Genomic DNA, 21,070 nt, shown 5'->3' on the forward strand with positions numbered 1-21,070 from the left:
TAAAAAAAACATTTTTTTTATTTCCCTCTTTTTTTTTTCCATTTTATTTATTTTTTCAGCGTAACAGTATTCATTCTTTTTGCACAACACCCAGTGCTCCATGCAAAACGTGCCCTCCCCATTACCCACCACCTGTTCCCCCAACCTCCCACCCCTGACCCTTCAAAACCTTCAGGTTGTTTTTCAGAGTCCATAGTCTCTTATGGTTCGCCTCCCCTCCCCAATGTCCATAGCCCGCTCCCCCTCTCCCAATCCCACCTCCCCCCAGCAACCCCCAGTTTGTTTTGTGAGATTAAGAGTCATTTATGGTTTGTCTCCCTCCCAATCCCATCTTGTTTCATTTATTCTTCTCCTATCCCCCTACCCCCCCATGTTGCTTCTCCATGTCCTCATATCAGGGAGATCATATGATAGTTGTCTTTCTCCGATTGACTTATTTCACTAAGCATGATACGCTCTAGTTCCATCCACATCGTCGCAAATGGCAAGATTTCATTTCTTTTGATGGCTGCATGGTATTCTGGTTTCTCTTCAGATCGCATAAATCTTTCGCCTTTTACTAAAAAAAACATTTTATGTTGGAAATTTTCTGTTACTCTTGATCTCACCAGTTGTTGGTATTCTTATACAGACACACACACATACACACACACACACACACGAATTGTTTTATATGCACTTTGTAGTGATTATTGTAAAGTGTAAGTATCTTAAATGAAGCTGTGCACCTTAAAATTATAAAAATTTTGTGAATTATACCTAAATCAATCTGAAGAAAAAAAATATGACAAGTCTGATTGGCATAGTTTATATAGATATGTCAAATCTGAGTAAATTAGTGAGCCATCCACAGAAGCTGTGTCATTTTTACCATCTTCACCATTGCCACGGAAATTAACATAGTTACCATCACATATTTTTGTCCATACACATATCATCCTTGGAATTCTCAGGGACATTGTTCTTAAAAAGTTTAAAACACTTATTGATTTTCACAAATCTTCATACTTTGATTTCACAAAGCATCCTACTTTGCTATCACAGATGTAATGACTACTGCAATGGAAAGTTAGTAATAGGCAATGAGAAGTTTATTTATTATAAATTTATTTAATTTATTATAAATAATAAATTTATAAATAATATAAATAATTATAAATAATAATTATAAATAATAATTTTATAAATTTTATAAATTTATAAATTATAAATTAAATATATTAAGTATATTTAATACATATATAATACATATATAAATATATACAAATATATTTAAGTATATTTAATAATTATTATTTAATATAATTAATATAATATAATGTAAATATATTTAAATATATATTTTTATAGTATTTATATATTTTATATTATATATTTTATTTAATTTTAAAATAATTCTATTTTATTTTTAAATTTCATTTTATTTTATTTTTTCAGTGTTCTAAAATTCATTGTTTATGCATCACACCTAGTGCTCCATGCAATAATTGCCCTCCTTAATACCCACCAGCAGGGCCAACCAGCCCCACTTCCCTCCCTTCCAAAATCCTCAGTATCTCAGCGTCCACAGTCTCAAAGAAAGTTACATTTCGAGTGAAGTTATAATGTATGTAAAAAATAATAATACTAATGCAAAAAATTTAAAGAAGGAGAACCAAAGTAGAGGAAGGTGTTTAAGTTTCTTTTAACCTGCTAGAATGGTGGTAACAGAATAATTTGAGATGGGATCTGTGGGGAAGGAGGGGGAACCAAATTTGCTCTTTTTTTTTTTTTTTTAATTTTATTTATTTATTTGACAGAGAGAGAGAGAGATCACAAGTAGGCAGAGAGGCAGGCAGAGAGAGGAAGGGAAGCAGGCTCCCTGCTGAGCAGAGAGCCCGATGCGGGACTCGATCCCAGGACCCTGAGATCATGACCTGAGCCGAAGGCAGCGGCTTAACCCACTGAGCCACCCAGGTGCCCCCAAATTTGCTCTTAAAAAAGAAAATCAATAAAAACCATAAATGACTCTTAATCTCACAAAACAAACTGGGGGTTGCTGCGGGGAGGTGGGATTGGGGGAGGGGGAGCGGGCTATGGACATTGGGGAGGGGAAGCGAACCATAAGAGACTATGGACTCTGAAAAACAACCTGAGGGTTTTGAAGGGTCAGGGGTGGGAGGTTGGGGCAACCTGAGGGTTTTGAAGGGTCAGGGGTGGGAGGTTGGGGGAACAGGTGGTGGGTAATGGAGAGGGCACGTTTTGCATGGAGCACTGGGTGTTGTGCAAAAAGAATGAATACTGTTACGCTGAAAAAATAAATAAAATGGGGTAAAAAAACCCAAAAAGTCAAAAAAAAATAAAATAAAATAAAATAAGACATCTTTACAATCAATCACTGGTGGTAGACAAGTTCTGCAAAACCAGTACCTGGCACCCCTGCAATGAACAAACATGGAGAATAGCTATTGGATTATTTCAACAATCTGGTCCTTTACCTCTGCTGCCTCCCCTGGGGACGCTTCTGGACTGTGCTAAGCTGGGCCTCCTTGCTGGGGCTGTGTAGCTCACCAGACTGACCCTGTCCCCCTATTCCTGGGGTTGGGCCTCCTGCTGTTTGTGCCCCTAGCCCCTTCCTCCCCTGCCATCACTCCTGCCCTGCTGCCCCCTACACACTGGGCACACTGTGTGCTCCCCAGGGGCCTTGGATGATTCTGGGACTGTGCGGGGCTGGAGTGGTGCTCCTGAAGGTGTAATAGAATTCACATCTTCATTTCTCTTTCTCCATTCACATGGTTAGTGTATAGAAAAGCAAGTGATTTCTGTGCTTTGATTTTGGAATCCTGCATGTTGCTGAATTGCTGTGTGAGTGCAGGTAATTTATGGGTGGAGTGTTTTGGGTTTTCCACACAAAGTATATTGTCATATGCAAAGAGAGACAATTTGACCTCTTCTATTTTGAAGGGCTTGGACCCCTTTTATTTGTTATTGTTGTCCAAATGCTGAGGCTAGGACTTCTAATGCTATGTTCAATAAAGTTGGAAAGAGTGGGCATCTCTGTCATGTCCTTGACCTGAAGATAAACGCTGTCAGTTTTTCTCCATGAAGAATGATATTTGCTGTGGGCTCTTCATAGATGGTTTCCATAACATGAGATATGTTCCCTCTATCCCTATATATCCTGAGGAGTTTTAATCATGAGAGGATGTTGTATTTTGCCAAATGCTTTTTCTGCATCAAATGAGAGGATGACATGGTCCTTGTCTTTTTGTTTGTTTGTTTGTTTATATGACCTATCACAGCAATTGATTTGTGAATGTTGAACCACCCTTCCATCCCAGGAATAAACATCAATTGGTGGTGGTGAATAACCCTTTTAATGTACCGTGGAATCCTACTGGCTCGTATCTTGTTGAATATTTTGGTATTCATGTTCACCAGGCTTATTCATCTGTTCTTCTCCTTTTTCATGGGGTCTTTCTTTGTTTTTGGGACCAAAGTATTGCTGGTCTCATAAAATGAGTTTGGAAGCTTACTTCCAGTTCTAATTTTTAGAAACAGCTTCAGTAGCATATATTATGACTTATTCTTAAAATATTTGGTAGAATTCCCCTGGGAAGGTATCTGGCCTTGGACTCTTGTTTTTTGGGAGATTTTGGTTACTGATTCAATTTCCATGCTGGCTGGTTATAGGTCTCTTCAGATTGTTTATTTCTTGCATTGGGGTCTCTGACTCTTCAGGTTTTATTATTAATATTATTCTTTATTTTTTAATAGTTGGCTGCTACCATACTGGGAGCATATTTACAGTTGCTAGATTTTGTTATTGGATAGATCCTTAAAGTATGATATTTTATCCCTCTATACCTCTTACTACAGTCTTTGCTTTAAAATCTAACTTGTCTGATATGAGAATTGCTACCCCAGGTTTTTGATGTCCTTTGGAATGAAGAGTAGTTCTCCATCCCCTTACTTTCAGTCTGGAGATGATTTTAGGTTCACAATGAGTGTCTTATATACAACATATGGATGGGCCCTGTATTTTTCTTCCAATCAGATACCCTATGACATTTCATGGGAGCATGTAGCCTGCTCACGTTTTCAGCAAGTATTAAAAGATATACTTTATGGTCATCATGTTGCCTGTGAAGTCCCTGTTTCTACAGATTATCTCTAGAATTTTCTGGTCTATATTACTCTTGTCATTCTTCTTTCATAGAATTCCCCTTAATATTTCTTGCAGGGATGGCTTAGTGGTCACATATCCTTTCAGTTTCTATGAGTCATGGAAGGTCCTTGTCTCTTCGTCCATTCTGAATGGTAGCCTTACTGGATAACATATTTTTGGCTGCATGTATTTCTCAGATAGCACCATGAATATGCCTTGCCAGACCTTTATGGAATGTCAGGTCTCTGTGGACAGGTCTAATGTTATTCTAATATTTCCCCCACTGTACATACTAAATCTCTTCTCTATAGAAGCTATCAAGTAGTTTTGTGGTTTTAAGATTTTCAAGTTTCACTATTATATGCCAGGACATTGGTGTATATTTATTGACCTTCTTGGGGGTCCTCTCTGCCTCATGGACAGGAATTCTTTTTTCCTTCCCCAACATAGAGCACTTCTCTGCTCGGATTTGCTCCAATATATATCTTCTAGTCTCTCTCAACATTCCCCCAGGGATCCCAATATTTCTGAAACTGAACCATTTTGTGGCATCATTGTTCTCTCTAAGTCTGTTCTCATGAGCTTCTAGCTATTTGTCCCTGTCCTCCTAAAACTTCCTTGCTGTCTATCAGCTTATCTTCTAGCTCACTACTTCATTCTTCTGCGTCTTTTACCCTGGCTGTCTGAGTTTCCAGTTTAGAATGCATCTCATTCATAGCATTTTTAATATCATACTGATTAGATCTCATGTCTGCCCATCTATATTGTATGTTTTCTCTAATGTTTTTTCTCAAGCCTAGCCATTGACTTCGTGATTGTTACCTTGAAGTCTATCTCTGATATCTTGCTTATATCCATACCCATTAGATCTGTGACAGGGACCACTGTCTCTGGTGTTCAATTCTTAGTTAGGTGTTCTTTCCCCATGTCATTCTGTTGAGGGCTGGTTGAGGGAATATAAGAGTCCAAAATATCAAGGACAACGCGAGCAAAATACACCCATGAAAAAAATCCAATGTTGTCCCAACCTACCACCAATACACCACCAAAGCCAACACGATCCAAACAATAAAAAATAAAGAATAAAGGAACAAGACAAAAGAGAGAGAGAGAGAGAGAGAGATGAGATGGAGCAACAAGAGAAATTATAATCTCTGAGGTTGGGAACAGCAGGGTGATCTGCCAATTCATGCTTTATTTTTAGTGTTAGAAGTCACTGTATCCCAAAATTGCAAAGAAGTCAGAAGTTAGATATATAGCAAGATAAAGTTGAGTAGAGTGAAAAATGGACTGCTATGGGGCAAAGCTCTATAACACATATACATCAAAAAGGAGATAATAGTTAAAGATGGAGGAGTTAGTGTGATACAGTGAGTGCTGTGAAGTGTGTAAACCTGGTGATTCACAGACCTGTAACCCTGGGGCTAATAATGCATTATATGTTAATTGAAAATGAAAATAAAAGTAGGGAGGGGCTAGATGGCAGAGAATACGAGACCCTTTTCCAACTTGTCCCCTGAGGTGAGCTAAATATTTAACAGAACATTCTGAACACCCATGAAATCAGCCTGAAATGTAAGATTATACACTTTTGGATCTCTCCAGGGGCACGAGATCCTCAATGGAGAGGGACAATGGAGTGAGAGCAGTCAGATTGATACTGGAAGGGATACCAGAAGGGGAAGGCAGCCACCAGAAGTGACCCACTGGAAAGTAATACTCCAATATGAAAGCACACTGTGCTCGAGGACCAACATTTACTTAGAGTCTAGTTAAAAGCACTCAAAAAGAACAAATGTTCTTAAGGGGCATTAGGTGGAATTGGGCAGCCATAAGCATGGGCCTAAGACCATGGCCCAGGGTAATCATGACCAGCACCCACCATACCTGAGAGTGACCATCAGGTGTTCCTGTCAGTGGCTCCTCAGGATGCAGCATTTTGCTGTTTGCACCTATGTGAGGGCTGCACACACCCCTGCCCGTACCTAAGAATTATTGGCATCCCTTAGGGGGTGGAGAAGGAGAGGAAGACTAGAAGATATAGTTAAACAAATTCTGGATGAAATTTCCCCCAATCTGGGGAATGGAACAAGTGTTCATGTCCTAGAGTCAGAAAGGAGAACCCCCCGCCAAGGTAAGTGAATCTAGAAAGTCCTCCAGACACTTAATTGTGAAATTTGTTAATCATCATTTTAGACAGGAGGTCTTAAGGGAAGCTAGGGGGTAGAGATTCTCTATGACTTATAGGAAGGACCATCAGAATAATGTCAGACCTGTCCATGGAAACCTGGCAAGCCAGAAAGGCCTGGTGAGACATAACTCAGGGCACTCAATGAGAAGAACATGAGTCCAAGAATACTTTATCCAGCAAGACTGACATTTAGAATGGGTGGAGAGATAAAGAGCTTTCGAGACTGGCAAGGTTTAAAAGACTATATGGCCACCAAGCCAACACTGCAGGAAATATTAAGGGGGGTTCTTTAAAAGAAAAAATAATGCAAGACTGACATAGAACAGAAATTTACAGATACAATCTATAGAAACAAGGACTTCACAGGCAACAGGATGTCAATAAATCTTATCCTTCAATAATTACTCTCAATGTGAATGGCCTAAAGGCTCTCATAAAACTGCACAGGGTACAGACTGTATAAAACAATAGGACCTGTCCATATGCTATCTACAAGGGACACATTTGGAACCTAAGGATGCGTCCATACTGCAAGTGAAGGGATGGAGAGCCATCTTCCATAACAAGAGGACTCAAAAGAAAGCTTGGGTAGTGATTCTCATATCAGATAAATTAGATCTTAAGCTAAAAACTGCAGTCAGAGATACAGAAAGACACTACATCATTCTGAAACGGTCTATCCTCCAAGATCTAACAATTGTAAATATTTATGACCCCAACATGGCAGAACCAACTACATAAGCCAATTCTTTTTAAAAAAAAATATTTTATTTATTTATTTGCCAGACAGAGATCACAAGTAGGTAGAGAGGCAGGCCGAGGGGGAGGGGAACAGACCCCCTGCTCTGCAGAGAGCTCAATGTGGGGCACAATCCCTGGACCCTGGGATCATGACAAGAGCTGAAGGCAGGGGCTTTAACCCTCTGAGCCACCCAGGTGCCCACATAAGCCAATTCTTAACCAAAATAAGGAGTCATTTTCTCTGAGGAACTAACTGAGGGTAATGGAAAGGAGGGTTATGGGAGGTAGGGTAAGCCTGGCGGTGGGTACTGTGGAGGGCATGTATTGAATGGACCACTGGGTTTCATGCTTAAACAATGAATTCTGGAATACTGAAAAGAAATTTAAAAAATAAATAAAAATCTTAAAAATAAATAAAGAGTCACAGTGATAAAATATGTTAATTATATGGGATCTTAACACACAACTATCAGCAATGGACACATTATCTAAGGAGAAAACCAACACAGAAACAAGAGCTTTGAGTGATACACAAGGCTAGATGGACATCATAGATATATGCAGGACCTTCCACCCAAAAACAAGATACACTTATTGAACACACATGGAACTTTTCCAGAACAGATCACATACTAGGTCACAAGATAGGGCTCAACAGATATCAAAAGACTGAGATCATCCATGCATATTCTCAGACATCATTTTTTTTTTGAAACTTGAACTCAAATAGAAGAAAAAGTTTGGAAAGAATTCAAACGCTTGGAAACTAAGGACCATCCTTCTCAAGAATGTCCAGATCAACCAGGAAATCAAAGAAGAACTTAAAACAATTTATGGAAACCAGTGCGAATGAAAACACGTTGGTCTAAAATCTGTGGGATCCAGCAAAGGCAGTCCTTAGTCCTAAATCCTAAGGGGGAAATAGGTATCTGTCCAAGCCTCACTGAAAAGAATTGAAAAACCTTGAATACAGCAACTTCCTTTACACATTGAAGAACTAGAAAATAATAAAAAAAAAATAAGCCAAAGGCACAGAAAGAATCAAGATAAAAGCAGAGAACAATGAGTTAGAAACTAAAGATACAGTAGAACACATCAATCGAAATAGAAGATGGTTCATTGAAAGAAATAAATTACATTGATAAACCACTGGCCAAACTATTCCAAAAGAGAAGATAAAGGTTCCAAATCAATAAAATTATGAAAAGGGAGAATTCATGACTAATACCAAGGAGATAGAAACGATTATCAGAAATTATTATCAACGACTATATGCCAGTAAGTTAAGCAACCAGGAAGAAATGGAAAATTACTCAGCCATAAAAAAGGATGAGATTCTTTGTCCTTTTAAACATGGATGGACTCAGAGGGCATACACTAAAGTGAAATAGGTAAGATATGAAAGACAAACACTAGAGGATTTCACTCATGTCTGGATTCTGAAAAGCAAAACAAGCGAATAAACAAACAAACACAAAGCAGAATCAGAATGTAAATATAGATAACAAAAAGATGTTTCTATGAAGGGAGGTGAGAGGTCAAGGAAGAAATAGGTGAAGGGGTGTAGGAGACACTGTCTTCCCATTGTGGTTTGAGTAAGTCACAGGAATGAAAGGCACAGCATAGGGAATATGATCAATTGCATTGGAATAGTGTCTCTGGTGATGGATGGTGTCTACACTTCCGGTCATTATAAGGCAAAAACTTGTCCAGTCATTATAATGTTCAACTGACATTAATAAAATATTGCAGGTCAACTATACTTCAAAAAATAATGAGTCAGAAAGTATACATATATAACAGGAATGGGTTTGTCTGAGAGTGACTGAAACCTAAAGGCAATCCAGCTGGGATTATCCTCACTCCACCACTCTAGGGGCAAAAAGTAACTGTTCTCTTGGGGAGACCCCACTCTTCACTTCTGAGGGAATTTACTTCTAGTTCACATCTTTGCAGATTTCTGTTTCAGCACCTGTTGCCAGTTTTTTCCTGTGTGCCCCTTTGGTTCGTGTTCAGTCCCATGCCACAGGCTCTGCTTCTCTTCATGGTCCACATGGGGAAGCCCATCTGCTCCCGTATTTTGAGAGTCCTTCTCTGTTCATATTCTTCTCTCCCCTGAGCTCTAGAGCTTGTGTATCTGCACAAGAATGAGATGGCTCCGTCTGAAAGCTCACTCGTTCAACAAGTACTTTATGGAAACTTCCTATGTGCAGGTGGAGAAGAGCAATGAAACGCCCCTGAAAACATGCTTTTTTGTTTGTTTGTTTTTAAGTTTCAGGGTGCAATTTAGTGATGCATCAGTCGCATATAATATCTAGTGCTCATTTCATCAAATGACATCTGTAGTTCCCACCACCCAGTTACCCCATGTCCCAGGTACCTCCTTTAGAGCAGCCCTCAGTTTGTCCCTGGACGTTGAGTCTCTGATGGTTTGCCTCCCTCTCTATATTCATCTTGTTTTATTTTTTCTCCCCTTTCCCTATGTTCATTGATTTTGTTTCTTATACTATGCTTATGATAGAAAACATAAGGCATTTGGCATTCTGTGACTGACTTCTTTCCCTTAGAATTATACCCTCTGGTTCCATCCTCATCCTTACAAATGACAAGATGTCAGTTTTTGGGGGGCTGATTAATATTCCATTATATCTATGTACCACCTCTTCTTTATCCAGACTTTAAAAAGTTCTGCTTTTGCATCCAACTGTTTATAATACTTTGTGGTGTCTTCCTGAAGCAGACTCACTCCCGTCCATGGTATCGTCAGCTTTACCACACCAGATTCAAGTTTCCATCCTCCTTCCTTCCCAATGGTGGTAATTTTTCTACTTGTAGCCTTGCAGCATTTATATGATAACACCTTTGATTGATTTCTAGAGTGTTCAGAATGATCTGGTAAGTATGTACTTGTATTTGAGAGAGGAGAACAATGCAATTCTCCCCCTGCCCCAGAATTTCCAGATTGGTTGCTCGACATGAACACTATGAACTTGGTGACAGGATGGATTTTGTTGTTTCCCTTCTATGAGAGCTGAATACCACTATGATATTGGCAAGCATTTAGTTACTGGTGACACTGCTTCATCCCTTCCAGGCTGACGTTTATTGTGGGAAGATGTATTAAACATAATGCCTATCATTTTCTCCACTTATTATAAAAGCTTGGATGGATGAGCTGAGAGGAGCATTTATTTCTACGGCCATGTTGTTTGATTTACATACAACTGTGATCTTTCATGGGGTCTAAGGCACCATGATTTCATTAATATCCATGTCAGTGTTCTAATTTATGGTGCCTCTGTGTGGCACATTTATCTTTGCAGTGTTTGAGTCTTTCAGCCTCTCTATGACCATCAGTATAAATATTTAAAAATATTAACTTTTCTTCTTGAAGGACTGTTACCGCTTTTCCTTTAAAAGATGGTTTCCAGGTGATGATATCAGTAAGGTTGTCACTGAGAAAGCCATAAGTAATTGGCCAGCTGATCTGCCTGGTCACTAGTATGAGCCCAATCTGAGAAAACCCTGGTGATTGGCCAGCACATAGTGGTGATCACAGTTGTATGTAAGTCAAACATGAAGAAGGTGTTGTGATGTCCCAGGGCAGTTATAAAAGATGGCAACAGCCCAGGCTGCAGAGAGGAGACAGATGGCGGTTCACTCACAGCTCTTCCTGCTCTTCCTCGACTTCTATGTCCTGTTCCCTGTCCCTGCCCATGGCAATCTCCCTGCCCACTCCTCTTGCCCTGGGCCTCTCTCCAATATGCAACATACCACCTTCATGTTAGCACCTAAGTTTGTGCCCCTCTGTGTTCCGGAGTGTCCTCAAACCCCTCCACAGTGACTCCTAGGCCCATTTCATACAAGGAGAATGACCCAGGTCCTCAGGGAGGCATTCTCACTCTCATTCTCATTCTAAGTCTAATTTGGTAGTGGGACACTGGCTACCAGAGTACCATGGATTCTCAGCCAGCTGGGCCCCACACCTCTTGGGTCACAGGCGTGTTCAGTACAGGAAAGCTGGGCCCACATCCTGATGGAACAACTACTCTGAAGACCATATCCTGGCTCAGCACAGGGCACATGAATGCTATGAATATCCAGCCTTCCCAGATGTTCACAGTGTGGGGAATGTCTGAAGACACCAGGCAGAGAGGGAATTGTATGAAATAAGTAGGTACTGGGAAAAGGAATCACCACATCTCTGTATACAGTGTTAGTCACTGCAACACTGGCCCTCAGTCAATGGACTGTCTGAAACAGCTCAGCAGTGGACGAAATAATTCCCCAGAAATCTTGCTAACTCCGAGATCACAGACCATCAATCCTCAAACACAGACTAACAAAGAGAAATTCAGACCTCAGACAGAGCACCTGCCAGGAACCCAAAGACTGGGAGGCTTCTGATCCCATTTGACACTGAGCAGATTAGTCACACAGATACTTGGTGGACAAGGAGCCTCCATACCTCAAGTTGGCCAGCCCAGTGCAGCACAAGGCAAGTAGCCCCGAGAAGAGCCTTGCCAAGTGCCCAAAACCCATGAGTCATGCATCTCAGCACTGTACTGGGAAAATGTTTCAACTCAACAGAAGCATTACCATGGGCCTTTATTTCCAGTGTACAAGAACTCAGTTCTCCCCTAGGACAAGCAGGCACCTGGACAGCTGGCCCATTATGTGCCTGTGGACCTGGAGACCAATAAAGGAACTCTGGCTAGGCCAAGCAGACACCGAGACAGGTGGCTCACAATGTGCCCTTGGGCCTCAAGACATACAACTCAGCTCTAAAGCTTGGCCAAGGGCACACACTGACAGTAGGCTCATCATGGGCCCATGTACCTGGAGACCAGAATCTGAGCTGTATGCTAGGTTAAGCTGTCCCCTTGGCATTGGGATAAGGATGAGCTCTTGGACCTGTAGACCAACAACACAGCTCTATGACAAGCGAAGCAGGAAACTTCACAGCTGGTTCAACATGTGCCCATGGACCTGGAAGCCACAAAATCAGGTCTCTCCTCAGCCAATCAGGCACCTGGCCAGCATGGTCCCCATGTGACCTTTGACCTCGAGACCAACCACTTAACTCTCTCTTAGGTCCAACAGACATTTGGAGAGCAGGCTTACCATGAGACCTTGGACCTAACAACCATAAAGCGACTCTTGGTTAGGCCAAGCACTTACCTTGAGAGTGGGATCACCATGTACCCTTGGACTTGGAAACTAACAACAGAGGACTCTGCTAGGCCAAGAGGTCACCTGGATAGGAGGCTCACCATGTGTTCTTTAACAGCAATAAGAAACACACAGTTCTGCACCAGGCCAAGCAGACAAATAGTGGGCTCACCATGTGCCCTTGGACCAGGAGAAAAACTGAGCTGTCTGGTAGGCCAAGCAGACACCTAGGCAGCAGGCTCATCATGTGCCCTTGGACCTGGGGTCAAACTCAGCTGTCTGATTTGCCAAGTAGGCTCCCGGTAGACAGGGGCACCATGGGCCCTTGGGCCTCAAAACCAACAACTGAGCTCTGTGCTCAAGCAACTAGGAATGTTGATAGCAAGCTTACAATGGAAACTTGAACCAGGAGATCAAAAAATAAGCTGAGTGCTAGGCCAAGTTGACATGATGAAAGTGGATTCACATTATACCCTTTGATCTGGAGACCAAGAAGTGAGCTGTCTGATAGGCCTAGCAGGCACCTGGACAGCAGTCTCACTGTGTTCTCATGGACCTGGAGACCAACAATGTAGCTCTGCACTAGGCCAAGAAGGCAGCTGGACAGTGAGTTCAGCATGTTGTCTTGGACACAGATCCTTCCTTCTCCCCAGAGTACAGGGCTCTCAAACAATGGGCTTTCCAGCTGGCATCAGATTAGGAGACCTGCAAACCTGCTCAGCATTGCACCAATTTGTCCAATGCAGTCATGGAGACCTGGAAGCCTCCAAACCATGAGCCCTCCATCCAAGGATAGCACGGGACTAAGAAGACACTGGAACACCAGGTTGATCCAAAAATCTATGACTGCATGCTTTTCACCTCTGCAGAAAAGTGAGCATTCAGTCTCTTCTCACTTTCGATGTCCTTCCACCTGAGGTCCTTGTGGCCTGCTATCTTCGCATTATTCATTTTGTGGGGATGTCTCCTCCTGAGAAGAAAACTACACCATACCTTAGGAGATGAAACTGGCTAGTAATATGAACACTTTGTTTTCAAATTCATGGCAGAAAATGAAGAGGGGCAATGGTAGGAAGGAGTGCAGGAGACCCAGGGTCTGAACTATGTGGAGTCCTTGGAAGAAATCCTCCAGTTGAAGGAGTAGTGTTCCAACCTGAAGGGAGAGTTGGGGGCCTTAAAGCAAGAAGCCAAGCAGTGCATTGAGGGGTAGGCTCAGCTCCATGATGTGGAGAGTTTCTTCATTCAAATGAAGGTCTTCCTAAATATGTCTGCCTTAGACGAGTGCCCAAGGGTCAATGTTTGTGCACCCACCCAGGCATTGAAGGCATTGAAGGGGAGTTGGGAAATAAGTTTTCATCTCCCTGATTGATTGTATGTTATGAATTTAAATATTAGGCAAATAAGCTATTTAAAATAAAGAAGATTAAAAATAAACTACACAATTGATTATTTCTAAATAACTGATTTACAAAAAACAAACCCTGTGTGATTATAAAGGGCAGCCTGTCTTAGAGTCACTATTATCCCTTAAGATTCATTGCATTCTTTTGAGGTTGGGGTGTCCATGGCTCTGAGAATATGTCGATAAAGTATGCAGAGTTGAAATTGAGTATAAACTGCCTGACCTCATCACCACTTTCAGATGTACTGATACTAGAAGCAAAGCAGAAGACCTAAGTTCAGCAGCACTCTGATTGGAAGGAATAAAGAATCTGTGTGTCTCTTCACAGGTATTTCTGCCTAAAGTATTGGGAAAGACAAATTTCTCAGATTTTGGTAAGTTGGAGGTTGGCCCCTGATGTTATGGCTTCAGATTTTGGCCAGGAAAACAGCTGTTGGTCCAGGAGAGATTCATCTGTGATGCAGTCCTTAGAAGAACAAATGTGACAAGACCAAGCAAGAAGGATGGAGTGACTCCAGAGGTGGGGGATGATTCCCTGTCTCTGGGTGGGTAGGTATGGGGTCAGAGCAGGAGGCAGAATGGTATGAGTGGCCAGGCTGGTGGGCAGCATTCTGACCAAAGAGGCACTGCAGGAATTGGGGAGAAAAGTGGGATTCACATTGGGTGCTTTAGGTGCATTGGGGTTTGCACAAATTAAGGCACAGTGGGAAAAGAAGCCCTTTGGAGACTTTAGGGTCTGCTTGGTTATGAAGAATGGGCCCACTTCCAAGAGTCAGTGCTGCCCTTCTGATAAGTTGGACATGGGGAGAGGGGGTCAGAATGGAGTTGAAAGGTGAGATTCCTGGCTGACCGCTCCTGGGCTATGCTCCCTCTTGGCTCCAGGATGTGGAGTGGGAATGCAGGTGGGGTGCAAATACCAGTAATCTGGCATCTACATTTGACTCCAACTGAGATTGTAGGGGAAGTGCCTAGAGCTGTGGCTCCTGGGCTGAGCTCACTAATGACAGTGTGCTCATAATACCTGGGCATACCCAGATGGGAACCATGAGGAAGTTTCCTCTGGGTGTCGAAATGAACTTCAAGGAAACTTGGAAAGTGGGAGACGTGCAACCATAAGACGGATGATGTCTGGGCTGATTGGAGGAGGCTGCTTCCAGGAGCCTGTGTGGAGGCTGGTAGAGTCCAGGACACTTAAATGTAAGGGGGATATGGGTTGCTTATGTGATGCTAGCACTCAGAAACTCCTGTGATTAGCTGCTCAGATCATGCTCACCATACCAACGGTTCCACAAACATCAGGCCCCTGGGTGGGCTGTCACCCCAGAGCTGCTCACCTCATGAAGGAACAGGGACTGAAAGGTCCCTGTTCCTTCATGTCGAAAACGAGGGCAACTTTCGTAGGAGGTGATTGTGTGAGCAGGAGGCAGGAGAAGGCAGGTTTGGGGAGGGGATCTACAAGTGCAGGGAGAAATGCAGTCTAGAGCAGGGAGGGAAAGGGGGACAGTAGACTGTGTGGCAAGTCCTTGTCCCGGCCTTTTCACCCCAAAGGCAAAATATCAGCTTTGGCAAGGCAGTGTGTGAGATGGCGCTGTCCCATACCAAGCCTTCACTGCCCCTTTGGACTATATGGCATTACAGGACAGCATCTGCCATGTCACAGACCAGCACCAGACCCATCCTGCCTCCTTCAGTATTGCTTGACACCCATACCTTAAGGTTCTGGGGACTTTAGGGACATTTCCAACTCCGGTGAGCCAGGGTGGGACTACTAGCCTTAGGGGTGTGCTGACAGGTAGAGCACTACTATAGCTAGGAAGGGGGGGGGGGTAGAGTGGTAGATTTCAAGATTCCCAGAAGCTGTAGGTATTTCAGGAGTTCCCTTCACGGAGGCAATCTTCACCCATTTTGGCTGCTTCCATTCTTTTCAACAGTTACAAATGAATCTGTAATGAAAAATTGCTCACCGGGTTTCACGGCATCTCAAATTTTCATTCTGTGAGTTCAGGAAAGTGCTTGCTAGGTTACCGGGTTTAGGTTTTGTTTCTGTAGAGCCCATCACATGGTCTTACCAGATATGCTCTTCCATTGACCTTTCCATCTTCAATGTAGGAGAGCTGGCTCTTTTCAACATTTGATATTTGTACTGTGTTTTATATTAACCAGCTATCCTAAAAGGTGGGTAGTACTGACAACACAGTCAGGATATCATTTGCATTTTTCTCATGGCTAGGTAGTATTTTTTCTGCTATGCACATTGGGGTACAGATGTGCCTAGCACATTCTTTTCTCTACATCTGTAGAGATGTAAATACCCTGTAGTGCAGGGTACTTACAGTACAGGGTAAATACCCTGTAGTGCAATGGCATGCTCATAGGATAGCTCTATTTTTAATTTTTTTAAAGATTTTATTTATTTGTTTGATAGACAGAGATCAGAAGTAGGCAGAGAGGCACACACAGAGAGAGAGGATGGGAAGCAGGCTCCCTGCTGAGCAGAGAGCCCGATGCGGGGCTCGATCCCAGGACCCTGGGATCATGACCTGAGCCGAAGGCAGTGGCTTTAACCCACTGAGCCACCCAAGCACCCCTATTTTTAATTTTTTGGAGGAATCTCCATGCTGTTTGCCGATGTGGCAGCACAAACTTGCATCCTACCAACAGTGTAAGAGTGTTCCTCATTCTCCACATCCCCTCCATCCCTTGTTTCCTGTCCTATTGCTATTGACCATTCTTCCTGTTTTAAGGTAGTATCTCATTTTTTAAAATATTTTATTTATTAATTTATTTGACACGTGCACACACACACACACACACACAGAGAAAGATAGAGAGACAGAGACAGAGACACACAGAGAGAGATCTCAAGTAGGCATGGAGAAAGGCAGAGAGAGAGGGAGATGCAAGCTCCACGCCAAGCAGAGAGGCAATGCAGGGTCCATCTCAGGGTCCAGTGATCAGCACCTGAGCTGAAGGCAGAGGCTCAACCCACTGAGCCACTCAGGTGCCACTCAATGTGTTTTTGATTTGAACTTTCCCGATGGCTAGTGACAATGAACATTTTTTTTTCATATGTTTCTTAGCCATGTGAAGGTCTTCTTTGGGGAAGTGCCTGTTTGTGATGTGTTTCCATTTTTGATATGATTATCTGTTTATTGGGTGTTGAGTTTTGGAGTTCCTTATAGGTCTAGGAAGTCACCCTTTTTCTGAAGAGTCATTTGCAAATATTTTCTATCATTCTGTGTCTTGCCTCTTTGTTTTTTGTTTTTGTTTGTTTGTTTGTTTGTTTTTGTTTTTGTCCCTTTCTTTTGCTGTGCAGAAGCTTTTGATATTGGCTAAGTACCCAAAGTTCATTTTTGCTTTTGTTTTCTTTGCCAAGAATCATCAGATACCTTGGAATATCCCTAATGAAAGGGTCTGTACTCAAGGAACTACAGAACATTCATGAAAGAAATTGGAAAAGACACAAAAATTGATAAAACCTTCCATGCTCATGGATCAGAAGAATAAACATTGTTAAAATGTCTATACTATCCGGAGCAATCTAGACTTTCAATGCCATCCCAATCAAAAATCCAGTTGCATTCTTCAAAGTGCTGGAAAAAACAATCCTAATATTTGTTTGGAACCAGGAAAGATGCCAAATTACTAAGGAAATATTCAATTAGAAAACTAAAGCTGGATGCATCACATTGCCTGATTTCAAGCTTTACTATAAAGCTGTGATCACCAAGACAGCATTGTACTGGAGAAAAACAGACTCATAGACCAGTGGAACAGAGTAGAGAGCCCAGATATGGACCCACAACTCTATGGTCAAATCATCGTTGACAAAGCAGGAAAAAATATCCAGTGGAGAAAAGAGTCTCTTCAATAAATGGTGCTGGGACAATTGGATAGCTACGTATAGAAGAATGACTCTAGACCATTCTCTCACACGATACACAAAGATAAACTTGAAATGGATGAAATACCTCCATGTAAGATAGGAATCTATCAAAATCCTAGAGGAGAACATGGGCATTATCCTCTTCGACAACAGCCGGGGCAACTTCTTTCAAGACATGTCTCCAAAGGCAAAAGAAACCAGTGTGAAAACGTACTTTTGGGACTTTATCATTTTTTAATTTAAATTGAAATTAGTTTGCATATTGTGTATTATAGTTTCAGGAGTAGACTTTAATGATTCATCGGTTACATATGATCCAAACATCTGTCAACGGACACCTGGGACTTGTCCATATTTTGGCAACTGTGGACATTTCTGCTATAAACTTTGGGGTGTAGGTGCCTACTGGAATAAGTAGACTGTATCCATTGGATAGGCAATTGGGAAACCCCTCAGTTGTAAGGTGGTTCTGTTTTTAAATTTTGTGGATCCTCTACTCTATTTTCCACTGTGGCTGCACCCGTTTGCATTCCCACCATTCGGTGAGAGGACTTCCCTTTCTCTGAACCATTGCCAACATCTGTTGTTTCCTTACTTGTTAATTTTAGCCACTCTGACATGTGTGAGTTGATATCTCACTCTGGTTTTGATTGGGATTTCCCTCATAATACACGATGTTGAGCATTTTTTCATCTGTCTGTAGGCCATTTGTACCTCTTCCCTGGGGAAATGTCTCTTCTTGTCTTCTGACCATTTCATGAGTTGATTATGATTATTATAGTTGTTGCTGTTGCTGTTGTTGTTGTTGTTGAGCTTGAGAAGTTCTTTATAGGTTTTGGATACTAGCCCTTTATCTGAGAAGTTATTTGCAATTATCTTCTCCCTTGTCATAGCTTTTCTTTTAGTCTTGTTGACTGTTCCCTTGGCTGTGCAAAATCTTTTAATTTTGAGGAAGTCTCAATAGTTCATTATTGGTTGTCTTTCCCTTGCTCCAAATATTTATCTATGAAGGAGTTTCTGCAGGTGAGCCCAAAGTGGTTGCTGCCTACGTACTGCTCTTGGATTTTGATGTAGTCGTGTCTCAAATTTAGGTATATCATCCATTTAGTGTTTAACTTGTGTATATCCTAGAAAAATGTTGTAGTTTCATTCCTCTGAATGGTTCTGTCCAATTTTTCCAACACCACCTGTTGAAGAGTATGTCTTTCTTTTTTCCATTGGCAATTCCTCCTTAGTTGACGATTGGTTGACCATCAAGTTGAGGGTCCATTTCTGGGCTTTCCATTCAGTTCCATGGATCTTTGCATCTATTTTTGTGCACATAACATATTGTCATGCTGGCTACAGCTTTGTAATGCACCTTGAAGTCAGGCATTGTGACGCCCCAGGTTTGGTTTCATGTCCCTCTAGCCCTTCATGGTCTTTTCTAATTGCATAAAATTTGAGGATTATTTCTCCAGTTCTGTGAAAAATTCTGACAGTATTTTGAAAGTGTCCCTCTAGTCCTTCAGGGTCTTTTCTAATTCCATAAAATTTGAGGATTATTTCTCCAGATCTGTGAAAAATGCTGACAGTATTTTGAAAGAGATTACACTAAATGTCTAGAATGTTTGGGGAATATAGATATTTTAACAAAATTTATCTTCCAATCCATGAGCATGGAATGTTTTCCCCCATGTATGCATCTTCTTCCATTTCTTTCAAAAGTGTCCTATAGTTTTCAGAGTCCATCTCATGACTGCTTTGTTAGGTTTATGCCTCAGTATCTTTGAGGTTTTTATGTAATTGTCAGTTGGATCAATTTCTTGATATCTCTTTCTGCTGCTTCATTGTTAGTGTATAGAAATACACTACAGTATAATTACAAGTACAGTACAATGTACATTGATGTCATATTCCGTGGCTTTGCTGGATTCCTCTGTCATTTCTTGTCATATTTGGTTGAACCTTTTTGGTGTTCTACACCCAGCATCATGTCTTCTCATGAGCACAGTAGAGTGAAAATGTCAATTCCTTCATTGCTGATTTGGTCGCCTTTTATTTCCTTTTGTTGTCTGATTGTTGACACTAGGACTTCCAGTACAACGTGGAACAACAGTGGTGATAGAGGACATTCCCATTATGTTTCTGACCTTCAGGGAAAATCTCTTAGTGTTTTCTCATGGAAAATGGTATTACCTCTCATCCTTTCCTCTGTGACTTAGGATATTGAGGTGTTTTCCCTCTATTCCAACTCACAGTGGGAACTTTTCAAGAAAGATGCTGTGTTTTTTCATGTGCCATTTCACCATCTATGGAGAGGATCACATGGTTATTGTTCATTCTTATATTAATGTGTATCACACGGATGGGTTAGCAGATATTGAAGCATTCCTGCAGACCAGGACTGAATCCATCTTGGTCGTGTTGAATAATCCTTCTAATGTACTCTTGGATCTTCTTGGCTAGTATGTTTGTGAGCTGTTCTACACCCATATTCATCGGGGATATTGGCCTATAATGCTCCTTTCTGGTGGAGTATTCATCTGCTTTGGGGATCCAGGTTATGCTGGCCTCTTAGAATGACTTTGGAAGGTTTGTTGGTACAAAATTGGTCATCATATTCTCTTACAATTGTTTCTATTTCTATGGGGTTAGTTTTGATCTCTCCTCTTCCATTCCTTATTTTGTGTGCTTTCTCTCTTTTTGATAAGTCTGACTAGGGGTTTCTCAATTTGTTAATTCTTTCAAAGAACCAGCTCTTTGTTTCAACGATATATATAATTTTAACATCTATATATTGTGTAGTGCTTTAATCTCTATCATTTATCTCTATCTGTTGGATTTTGGCTTTCTTTGCTGTCATTTTCCAGCTCCTTGATGTTACATTGTGGATTTCAGACTTGTTTTGTTTCTAAAAGAAGGCCTGTACTGCTGGCTGTACACTTCCCTCTTAGGACAGACTTTGCTGCACCCTGAAGCTTTAGCACCGTCGTGGTTTTACTTTTCATTCCCTTCCAAGTATTTCAAATAGTTTTCTTAATTTCCTGGGTGTCCCTTTCATTCTTTCATATGATGTTCTTTGGCTTCCAAGTATTTGTGGCCCTTCTATGTGTTTCCTTTTTTTTGACTTCAGGTATCTATGCCATGTGGTCTGAGAAATACATGGGTATGATCTCAAACTTTGTGAACCAGAGGAGAACTGATTTTTTACTTGGTACGTGATCTATTCTGGAGAATGTTCCCTGTGCACTTGAGATGGAGGTATACTCCGTTGCTTCAGGGTGAAACGCTCTGAAGATCGCTGTGAAGTTCATCTGGCCCTTAGTGTTATTTAAAGTCCTTTTTTCCTTTGGGATCTGCTTAGACAACATGTCCCTTGCTGTGACTGGGGCGTTAAAGTACCACACTCTTCTTGTATTTTTACAAAGTGTGTATTTAATTTAGATATTACTCAGTTTATATTTTGGTCTGTTCTCAAGATACAGGCATCAACAATTGCAGTTGATAGATCTGCTTATTTCATAGGCACCTTTATTAATATAGAATCTT

Source organism: Meles meles, unplaced genomic scaffold (genome assembly GCF_922984935.1).
Source record: "Meles meles unplaced genomic scaffold, mMelMel3.1 paternal haplotype, whole genome shotgun sequence".
Taxonomy (NCBI): Eukaryota; Metazoa; Chordata; class Mammalia; order Carnivora; family Mustelidae; genus Meles; species Meles meles.